General features: G+C 41.9%; 1 long non-coding RNA gene across 1 annotated transcript; it reads right to left on the reverse strand.

Moving 5' to 3' along the window:
* Window positions 1-328: 328 nt before the first annotated feature.
* Window positions 329-9,308, reverse strand: LOC120535246. The gene is made up of 3 exons (XR_005634874.1): window positions 9,231-9,308; window positions 7,205-7,265; window positions 329-413 (listed from the first exon to the last, which is right to left on the reverse strand). It is a non-coding gene; the product is annotated as an uncharacterized LOC120535246 (long non-coding RNA).
* Between the last annotated feature and the right edge of the window lie 1,313 nt (window positions 9,309-10,621).

The raw sequence follows: 10,621 nt of genomic DNA on the forward strand, positions 1-10,621 counted from the left end.
GAAATGTTCACCTTTTGATTTATTTTTTTACAATTTGTAACGAACTGATAATCTAAAAACGTCTTTACAGATTTGAGGCCACAGAATTGCTCAGGAACATAAAGCTTTTGAGAGGGAGAGATTTAAAATGAAGAAAAGCTATTTTAGAGAAAAACGTAATATATTTTTAAAACAAATTATCTACAAATTTAGAAATTACACAAATCATTTTTTTTTTTAATATAATTATGACTTACAAAAAGCAGCCACTTGGTAGTTTCTTCTTCTTCTTATAGTCCCCTGATGGTGTTTCACCACGACGGACACACTCAGTCCACTGTCCACCAGACGTCTGTCCATGTGTGTCATGTCCTGGTGGGACCTCTCCTCGTGTGCATCAGAGACCACTTCTCTATTCTCGGGGGGGACAAACTCTAAAGGAGAGCGCAGGCAGAGGATTTTAAAAGACAAGCTGTACGCAAGAAGTAGGCACAGAAGGACAGAAGCTCCTCAAGTAGTTCCTCACAGTTTTCCGCCTTTGTATTCCCAAGAATATCGTGGCTCAGGCTTTTTGTATTTTTTTTTTCAGTGAGGGAAGGCTGTGACTGCTTTTACTATTTGCTTAAGACAATGAGTGGATCAACCCAACCTTACAAATTTCCATAAAAACCATTTAAACAACAACTTTTGCTGTTTTGAACAATAAAAAGACATCTTTGTAGCCTTCCAAATATCAATTCCTTTCTTATTTTGAATGTACAAGAAGAAAGAAAAAAATACTGATAAAGAGCAAAACGTGTAGCAAATACTTTATTCTGGGGTTGTTTCCACCTCAACTGATGTTAAGAACAATGAAGACTGCCATTTTCCATCTCAAACTATACTTCAAATAATATTCTGAACATAAAAAAATACTTATGCCCTAAAACAAGCAACTTGTTCTTCAAAATAGTGCTCTTTACTGAATTTGACGTCTCACTAAAATGATTTCGGGTAGAGAAATTCCAATTTCAGAAATACATTCAGTACACCACAATCTACACCGATTTGTTTGAGAGACAGCAGACCAGTGGGGTTCATGTTCATGAAGTGTGATGGCCCACGTGAGCAGCCGACTGAACAGCCACACCATGGCGGGGCAGGCAACTGGTATCAGCGATGCCATCAACAACACAGGGGCACAATAGGAAGTTAGGTAAGGCAAAAACATGAGGACGCGCGGGGAACGTCACACTAAGAGATCTTCATCAGAACACCATTACACAAATACTGAACACAGAGATCTCACAATACTGTAAACTACTTTAGAGCCAAAAAAACTACAGACCCCCTGTATTTGGGGTTTAAGGGTGTTTAATGCAAGGGCACTATATAATTGTGCAATGGTTTTCTGTTGAAGATATATGATGAATTTTGCACTCGGTGTATACTGTTGAGGTGCAATTATCATATCAGTAAACAGGTTTGAGATATTAATAAGTGTATAGGTGGGCTTCTCTTGACTGACACGGTTTAATCTAATCTTAGGAATTTGATTCATTGTTGAGTTAAAGACACAGTATAGGTTTAAAAATAGTATTATACTTCTCTCTTATTGTGACAGTCGTTTCTGAGTAAGCGTATCTTTGAATTTTTCTGACATTTATAGTGATTCCTCGTGGGGAACAACACAGTAAATGCAGGCTTCATGAATTTACTCCTCAGACACTTCTTTGATTTTACATTTTCTCCCTGTGCTTGCCAGGACTTCTTTTACACACTTAAAAATAAAGGTACCCGAGGGGTTTTTCAGGAACCATTTTTGGTGTCCAAAAGGCCTATCCATGTGAAGGCCATTTATTTATTTAGATCCATAACAGGCTCGACAAATAACCATTAATGGGATTCCACAAATGGCAAAGACAGATTTGTGGTATACCAGTGGCACATGATTTTAAAAGGATTCTCACTGCATACAATAACACTTCTTAAGTTCACGTTTTCTTAATACGTTACTGTCCTCCTAAGTAACCTACCATACACTAAAGATTTCAGGTTTCTTCTACATATTAGGAAGTTGTTCAAATGCACAAAGAAACAACTTCATTTGCAAAGAACCCTTCCCAGAATGCAATGGTGTGTTGTCAAACAATAGTTCTAAGGAACCACACAACCCAGTAAAGAACTATAAAGTGCCATTAAAGAGGCCGTGTTTTTAAGATTGTAAGGACTCCAGAGTCAAAGCATTGTTGACTACACCGTCCTGTTGTGAGTGAATCAGTGTGCGAGTGTGTGTGTGTGTACTTCTGAACCCACAGGGGACTCGCTTAAGTAAGCAAGGAAATGGACTCCAACGAAGGAACTGCTTGGACTAAAAATGAAGAAACAATAATGTGAAATCTGCAAAGTGCTGCATCATTTTAAATGTCGATTTTTGTATAAAAATATTTAAGTGTGCACCACAGATTTATGTTTTATACACACACATATATATATAACCTTGTATAACTGGTAATGATTTGGTGTGATCTGGATGGTTTTATATTTATGTATGCATTTTATTGTCGAATACCACAATGTTCAGACGCACGGTACTACAATAAACTGTGCTAAACTTGACTTCACGATCGTGTCGTTTTAATCGAATTCGTCGTTCATCAGACCTTGTCTCTTTTCAGGCTCCCGCCGCTCTCGAATCAATGGCAACCCGGACGGCAGGGGCAATCAGCACCAGGTCAGCTCCGTGCGCTCAGGGGACGCGATGACCGCTGTCCTATCGTTCGGCCGCTTTGGCACGACTCGCCTACTGAGAACTTACAAAGCTACGTCGAATGTAACAATGAAAATGAAAAGCCGCCTCGCTTCTGGAGATATAGCGCCTCACCGAGCATGTTTTAAGTGCAGTCAGCGATCTTTACATAGACAATAGCCTCTAAGAGCGCCGAAATGCGCACTCCTTTTCAATGGACTGGTAACACCCTCTCGTGTTGAGAAGATCTGCCTTGTTTTCGGTTCAGGACTCCGCGCAGCTCTTTATCAGCTCTCACGCAGAATAAACCCATTGGAAAAAAAGATGACCGCTAGAGGGCAGCCTTGCGTCGCGTTGAAGTTTGCCTGACTTGATGCAGGACGGCATTTTCGCACAGTGCAAATGACAAAAGGATAAGCGAACGGCTTCGTTAGCTGATAGCAAAGACGGGCCGAGCAGGTCAGGAAGGCCACCGAGGTTTCATGGCAATTCAACTCTTAATAAGTAGGCTTAGCCTGCCTGCTTATTATCCCGTTGAATCGGTGCATTCACAATCAATCGCCAGAGACACTTAGCAAGGCCACACATTCACTCTGGGAGCCTTGAACTGAGTGTCATTTTTTTGTTTCTAAATTGCAGTTGAGTTCCATTTGTGAGACTCGGGTGTGAGCAAGTGCTAAGTGTTTTTGTTAGTCTTTTAGGCTTTATTGTCATACCATCTGTACACAAGTATAAGGGCATGGAATGACGCATGGCAAAAATAAAAAGATTTCACACATATATGGTATTTGTACACACAAGGAGGTCACATTTGGTGCAAAACAAGGCAGTGCCTATTCAGAGATTGCCTACAAGCTTCAAAAAGTGAGATTAAACACACCAATACAATGACATATCAACTCAAGGAGACATATTGGTGCAAACTAAAACAATGTGCCGTTGATGAGCCTGACAGCCTGTGGAAAGACTGAATAGAGGAGATAAAATAGATGCTTGTGTGCCTTCTTCCACACAGCAGGTGGGTAAAGAGTCCATAAGAGGGGTGGGAGAGGTCCCCCATGATGTTGGAAGCACTGCCGATGGACAAGGGTGCAAATAATTGAATGCTCCATTTCTTGGAACTGTACACCCCCACCTAAAAAAACAGGATTCTCTTCTGTGAGTGTCCAGGAGTAGTGATGTATTCACTTCACCTCAATTCTGGCGAAATCGCACCAATTTCCGAGAAATTCCCCAAACTGAGCAAAATGAAGTCAATGGGGAAGGAGACACTGAACAAGTTTTCAGTGGATTATAATGGCCCGGTGGTCTTTTGAATGTCCCCGACAGCCAGAAAAAACATCTGCCAACTATGCTTGAAATGTGCCAGAAATGTGACCTGAGCTGGGAGCCAGCTGTGCTAACCACTGCACCACCATGCTTCCTCGAGATAAGATTAATACAATTAAATTTCAGAATAGTACGATTTCTTGCAGACGGTATTTAAGAATTCACCTGGACTTGACAGGTACTCACCTCCCTCAAAGCGAAAAGTGAATTTTGTGTTTTTTCTCCCTGATGCATTTGCTCGTTCACTGCTGCTGCAACCAAACAAGTGCAACGCTAAAGCACACAAATTGTTCACTCCTTCCTGTCTGCATCAACTGCACAGCACTCTGGGTAATTTTAGTAAAGGAGTAATATAGGCAGGCAGTGGCAGTTTTTGATATGGGCGACATGGGCCTTTGCCCAGTGCAGCATCGTGGGCATCTGCAAAATTTTTTTATTTTTTTGCACGCGCCCATGCTGCCCCGACATCATGGTAGTGCATCTTTGGGATTGCATGGGCACCGATCGGTTTTCTATTGCCCATTTGCAGGGAGTAAGGGCACCCTCCATTTGCGAGGTGCGCCTGCTGCTTGCCGCACAGGGAGGATGGCGGGGGGTCAGCGGGGGATTCTCTGGCTGGCTGGCGCGGCATCTAATAACCAGCTCGCAAAATAAAACAAAATAAAAACAAACAAACACAAAAGCACCAGACATTATGAGATAGACTTATAATTTGCACTCATGTTTGTTCTAAATTCAATCACACCCATATATGCGGGAAGTGAGCGCGAGGGCCCTCGGTGCGCCTGCTTGCTGCTGCTGCTGCTGTGCTGAAGTCTCACACAGAATCTGTCGAAAGGGGAGGGGGCGCGGTGCTTCCAAATAAAGCACATTTCATTCATAATATTGTCAGTCCAAGCCCATTATGTCACCATTTTTTCTGGGTTGTGCGAAATCGCAGAAATCGTTAGATGGGAGCTCTTTTACGAGCAGCGTAGAGCAGAGTACAGCAAACAGGAAGAATAAATCCTCCTGTGTGAAGCTGACGCCAGCTCAATGCCTGTGCTCTCTCGATTCTTTATCACAGGTTAGTAAATTCACCATAATTGGAGTGCAACTTATAGGCTTTAAAACGGTAAAATATCGTCAATGAGATTTTGAACATGTTGATAAAATAATTTGAGTTAGTAAGAGTTTTTTGTGTATGGATATATATGTTTGCGTGCTAACTTACTAATGCAATATGGAGGAATATTTCGGACAAAATTAATTAAATAAATAAATAAATGCGTAAATATATAAAAGTACTGTGTTTTATTGCACTGATTTTGTTTAGTGTTTATTAGAACCATGAGGGGGGAGCCGTCAGAGGGGGTGTTTGCCCAGGGCACCAAACAGGTTAGGACCGCCCCTGCAGACAGGTCACGTTCAATTGCATACAAAGAGATATTACCATTAAGACACGAATACACCAACACACTTCCAGTTTCCTTCTGCTTGGACATTTTGAATTTAAATATATTTGCAAGTTGTTCTCTAATTTTTAGCCCTTGGTGTTGCATACTCAGGGGGGCTGCTTCGGCTCTCCGATATCATGCGCATCTTGCAAAGCATCATGGGACGCCATAGGGTGAGTTTCTAAAATAAATGTTTATTAAACATGATCACCAGCGACCCCAACATATTCATTGTTATAAAACCCTTTGGCACTGTTTGTGAGCAGGCCTCCTTTTTATTAGATGACTTATCAAAGCAAGAGAATGTATAAAATTAATCAGTAAGACCTTTGATTATGTATCGTGATCAAAAAGGAGCAGACAGGACCATCAGGTTACAACGTAAACCCGTAGCCCTTAATGTGCTGAGCAACTGAGCAGAGCTTTGGAGAGAGGAATACGGAGCTCAGAGTGGGATTTTGTTTGTTTGTTTGTTAGCTATAAATATTTATTTATTCAGGCAAATTTAACAGAACTACTGGTGAAATGTAAAATTCAGACCGCCCACCCATTTGTTGCAAATCAGAAGAAAACTGGTGTTGCGTTAACATAATAATGATGAAACGTTTTGAGAGGCCCGTGTTTTTACTTACTTATTTACTTATTCATGTTCAAATACCACACATCATCATTTCTATCTGACCTGAGGCTGGCAAGTCACTTGGCTCATAGTCAGCGGGCACAAGTCCCACGGGGGAGACACATTGGCTGAACAGAGGAATCTTACGCGGCCACTACAGAATATGCGATAAATAAGACCTGGAGAATGTTATCAGTTTGATATGGAGATCTTAGGCATACAGATTGCTTGATATGAAGATAGACAGTCTGCAAATAGAAAAACACACCGACATTAGGAGGAGAAGCCGCCTTTTGTGACATATACAAGAGAAACAGGCGGCTGCAGCTTCACGTGGACCGTTTCGTTTGCTCTACGGGTGTGCTAATGCACCTGCATGATGTTTAAAGCGCAGGCGCCGTCCGTCTGCTTCATGGCTCGCGCTCAGGTCGCTTACGATTGGGTCTGCTTAAAACGAAATCATTATTGCCAGAGGAGAACTCGGTCATTGTTCATTCCCTCGTTCATCATACAAATACAATTAGGCAACATCAATATTAGAATGTTTCACTTGGTTTGTACAATGTTTGATCGGAATTGTCTTAAATAGAATATTCAAACAACATTAAAGTAATACATTGATATCCCTTTGTACAGTCAAGAAATATGTCACACAAAATTGAACCTTTTAAAAATATTATTCACATTTCTAACAACTATTTGCTTTTAGCTTTACTTTAGCACAGGCTTTTTATGGCTCATTGAATGCACCGAGTTACATTATTCACTGATTCTTTTGAGTTTGAACTAAATCATTACCTGAGAATGAGTCACAAAATTCTTACTCACTTGATTCCCAAACTTAGTGTCTTATTTTAATTGTGTCGTTTCACTATATTGTCATGCTTTGTGCTATCAAGGATGTGAACAGTTTACAATATGAATTACCAACATGACTACTATATAATGTAATAATTACAACATTATAATTAAATAAAATAATTTGCTCCTCCTTAGAATATGGAAGGAGAAGCAAGTAGCTGGAAAGAGCGAGAACTTGTAAACCCCACAGGGATGGCGAGGGACCCAGGAGCTGAACGCAGGTCTACCATCCTTAGGAGGGTGCAGTCTTACCAGTGGAGCCTATTAAATGGGATTTCTGCATCTTCTCTTGGTAAGCGAGTGACCCTGGCCTCTGAAAAAAAAAAAAAAAGAGAGAAGGTCATACAAAAAGGCAATTTCCCTTCGGAGATTAACAAAGCGTATCAATATCAAAGACTTTGTCTGCGCCAAAACATGCATCCTGCTCCAGGTAACAAGCAGTAATTTTTTCACAGTTTTTGAATTCAACATAGAATAACAAATCTGCACTGAAGGACCTGTTCAAAGGTGCCGGGCCGCCCCTGAGGCTCCACATCTCCCTTCTCCACATTCTGCTTTTATTTGATTCTGTGTTAAGGTCAGCAGAAGTCCATTTATGCTGAAATTGCAAAAAATAAATTCAGCACAGGAAAAGAAACCCCACCATTAAATATGTTATAGCTAAAGGGGAGTACAAGTGAGGCAACACAATGATCGACAGTAAGCTGTGGTGGGACGACTGCTGAGCCCTGATAGCAGCTCTGTAATCCCTGCCTCAAGTGTTTGTGTTAGCCAAGGGGGGCATCTTGAATGGAAAAAGGTGAAGAAATGAGCCAAGAGGGACACGAAACAGCAGGGGGTGAGATGTGGCCTGGAGGAGGGCAGCACAGACACGGGCTAGCAGCTCCACACTGATTAGGTCCAATGGCCTTTATCTGCTTTGATTTGCCAGACACACTCCTCTCGGTGCTTCACGTGTGTATAAAGAAGGATCCTCAGCTGAGCAGTTGTTCTTTGTAAATCTTGAAAGCTAAGTGATCAGAAACCTGAGACTCTTGAGCTTGTCTGGGCTGTTTAGTTCTCCACCACCATGATAACAGAACATCTTCCAGCCTGCCTACCCCTCCACTGGGTGCTGGGCAGAGAGCAGAACATGGGCACCAGTCCATACTAGAGCCCACTCAAATATAACAATTTAGAGATTTTGGTGAAGTGGTTGAAAAAACACACACACAAAAAAAAAACATAGAGACTGCACTCACACAACAATCATCTGTGGGCTTTGAATCCATGAAGTAGCAGCTCTGAAAACTGCTTAATTCTCCTGCATCACATCATCATCACCATCAACAGTCTTTAAAACTATCACTGCATCTATTAATGTGGGCCACTGGGCGGCGCCAAAGAACTGTTAAGCCAAAGCCTGACTTCAGAGGGCAATTAATAAAAAAAAAAATCGGGTAATAAAAAAATAAAAAAAAAAAGAATAACATTTTCAAATGTGCCAGTTTACAGAAATGTACTGAATTTGTTGATTCATTTGCCAGCTCTTAGAGCACTGCTGACGCATATTTTTTATCTTTGGCTGCATTTGGGATGTCTCATGGTCTTCGCACAGCTACTTCTCTGCCTTCCATTTTTAGCATTCACTTTATTCAAGGCAGGAACCGACCCTGGATGGGATGCCAGTCCATCAACTACTCACAGTAACTAACCACATGGCAGACTGTCACTTGTTGTGAAGCATGCTGATCTCGTCTTTGGGACGTGTGAGGAAACTGGAGAAGAGGTGCACTGCAAAGGATCTTGAACCCGGATCTCTCATTTCGGGATGTGTTAGCACTAACCACAGGGCCTTCAGTATGCCATATCACGATATTACAATCAGTATTAATGAACTTATTTAGCTATAAGTATTGATGAGTGAGCCCCACTGAATTCGCTTTGCCTTCAGTTTGGCAAAATCACTAAAATGTTCAGGAACTTAGCCAAATTCATTGAAATGCATTAAAGTCATCGGGGAAGAAGAAACTAAACTAGTTTTGAGTAAATTATAATGGTGCAGTGGTCTTTTAAGTGTGCCTGAGGGCAACGGAAACATCTGCCAGCTATGCTGGAACGATTAGTGTGGACAAAACTGTGACCTGAGCTGTGAGGCAGTAGTGCTAAACACTGCACCACCTTGCCACTCGGAGATAAAACTAATAAAACGAAGTATCAAAGCAGTCAAATTACTTGTATTCAGGAAGCATGAATTCACTAAGGCTTGGTCACTAGATATTCGATAGCTGGTACTCACCTCTCTTGGACAGAGAAGTACGGTTTTCCCTCCAACGCTTTTGCTCCTTCACTTTCGCTGCGACCTAACAAGCCGGGCACTACAGCACGTGGACTCTTCACTGCTTCCTGTTTACACCAAAGGCACAGCACTCTGGGTAATGCAATTAAAGCGGGATTGGCGCACGCCGAAGCCTAATGCGGACTGTACTAGTCAGTACGAGTTTTCAGTATTTTAACATGGCATTGATTTCCAAATAAAAGGTTGACAGAGATGACAATGCGCTAATTAATCAAGCGCTTGTGTGAAGGGATGATTAGTTACAGGAGGTTGGTGCCACTCTGAGCAGCAGACACGCTCATATCAACAGAGTGGATCTCTCGCACAGACGCCGTCGAAGAACAGCATTAAGCCGAGGCTTCCATAATAATCATGAAACCAGCCAATAGACGCGCATTGCAAGCTTCAGAATATCAGTAAGTTTCTACAGCCTATATTGATGACGCACTGGACATCAGAATAGTGTGCATCAAATAGACAGCGCGTATACGTATAAAGCAAAAGAGACAATGTGGCGGCGGCTGCTGCTGGACACGCACACTCACTCATCAAAGCACATAAACAGATCATCCCCGTAGGGCACACCGCTTGCTTTCTTCAGTACCGTTTGGTTAAGATTGTCCGTGCACAAGTCATCCGCAGCGATTATACTTGGCACATGTTATTCAGTTCGGTGTCTTTGTCGCGCAAGATCCTACCACATCATGGCTGAATTCTAGTGCCAATATGAGGAGAATCTTAAGGTGAAATATCGGGTAGATGGCCATGTAATTAAAGAGCGGCGGCGGCAATGTCCAGTATTTTCCAGTATCTCTAGTGTAACTGTTTGAAATTGATGACGGTCAACGTTGGTGACTTTGGACGAACGCTCAACCTCCTGCCCTCGGTAATGATGGGTTGCTGTCCGTGTCGATTAACCAGTTTGCGTATGAAATGTCATCACACTCGCTAGAGGGGCGCATATCAATCAAAACTCTCCGATTCAGTCATTTGTCAGTCTACAACTATGTCAGTCAATTTAATAGTAAAGAGAGTTTTTTTCCTTCATTAAATTAAAAACTAGCGGATAGGCCAAGAGGTGTGATTGGCATCGCAGGGACCACAGTGGCCCACCCACAGCAACGGTCCGGGCTTACATATTACACAGGTGAAAAAGTAATTACACCCCATGGACTTTGTTGATGTTTTCGACATATTTAAACAGGCAAACATTAGATATTCACGTAGTACCTCCAGATAAGGTGACTGATGTACTTGAACAAATGACAAATACATTTGACATGGAGTATTCACTCTCACCCCTCCTTGAACTGCCACCTTATCGTGGTGGAGGGGTTTGCATGTCCCAATGA

This window comes from Polypterus senegalus, chromosome 9 (assembly GCF_016835505.1).
Source record: "Polypterus senegalus isolate Bchr_013 chromosome 9, ASM1683550v1, whole genome shotgun sequence".
NCBI lineage: Eukaryota > Metazoa > Chordata > Cladistia > Polypteriformes > Polypteridae > Polypterus > Polypterus senegalus.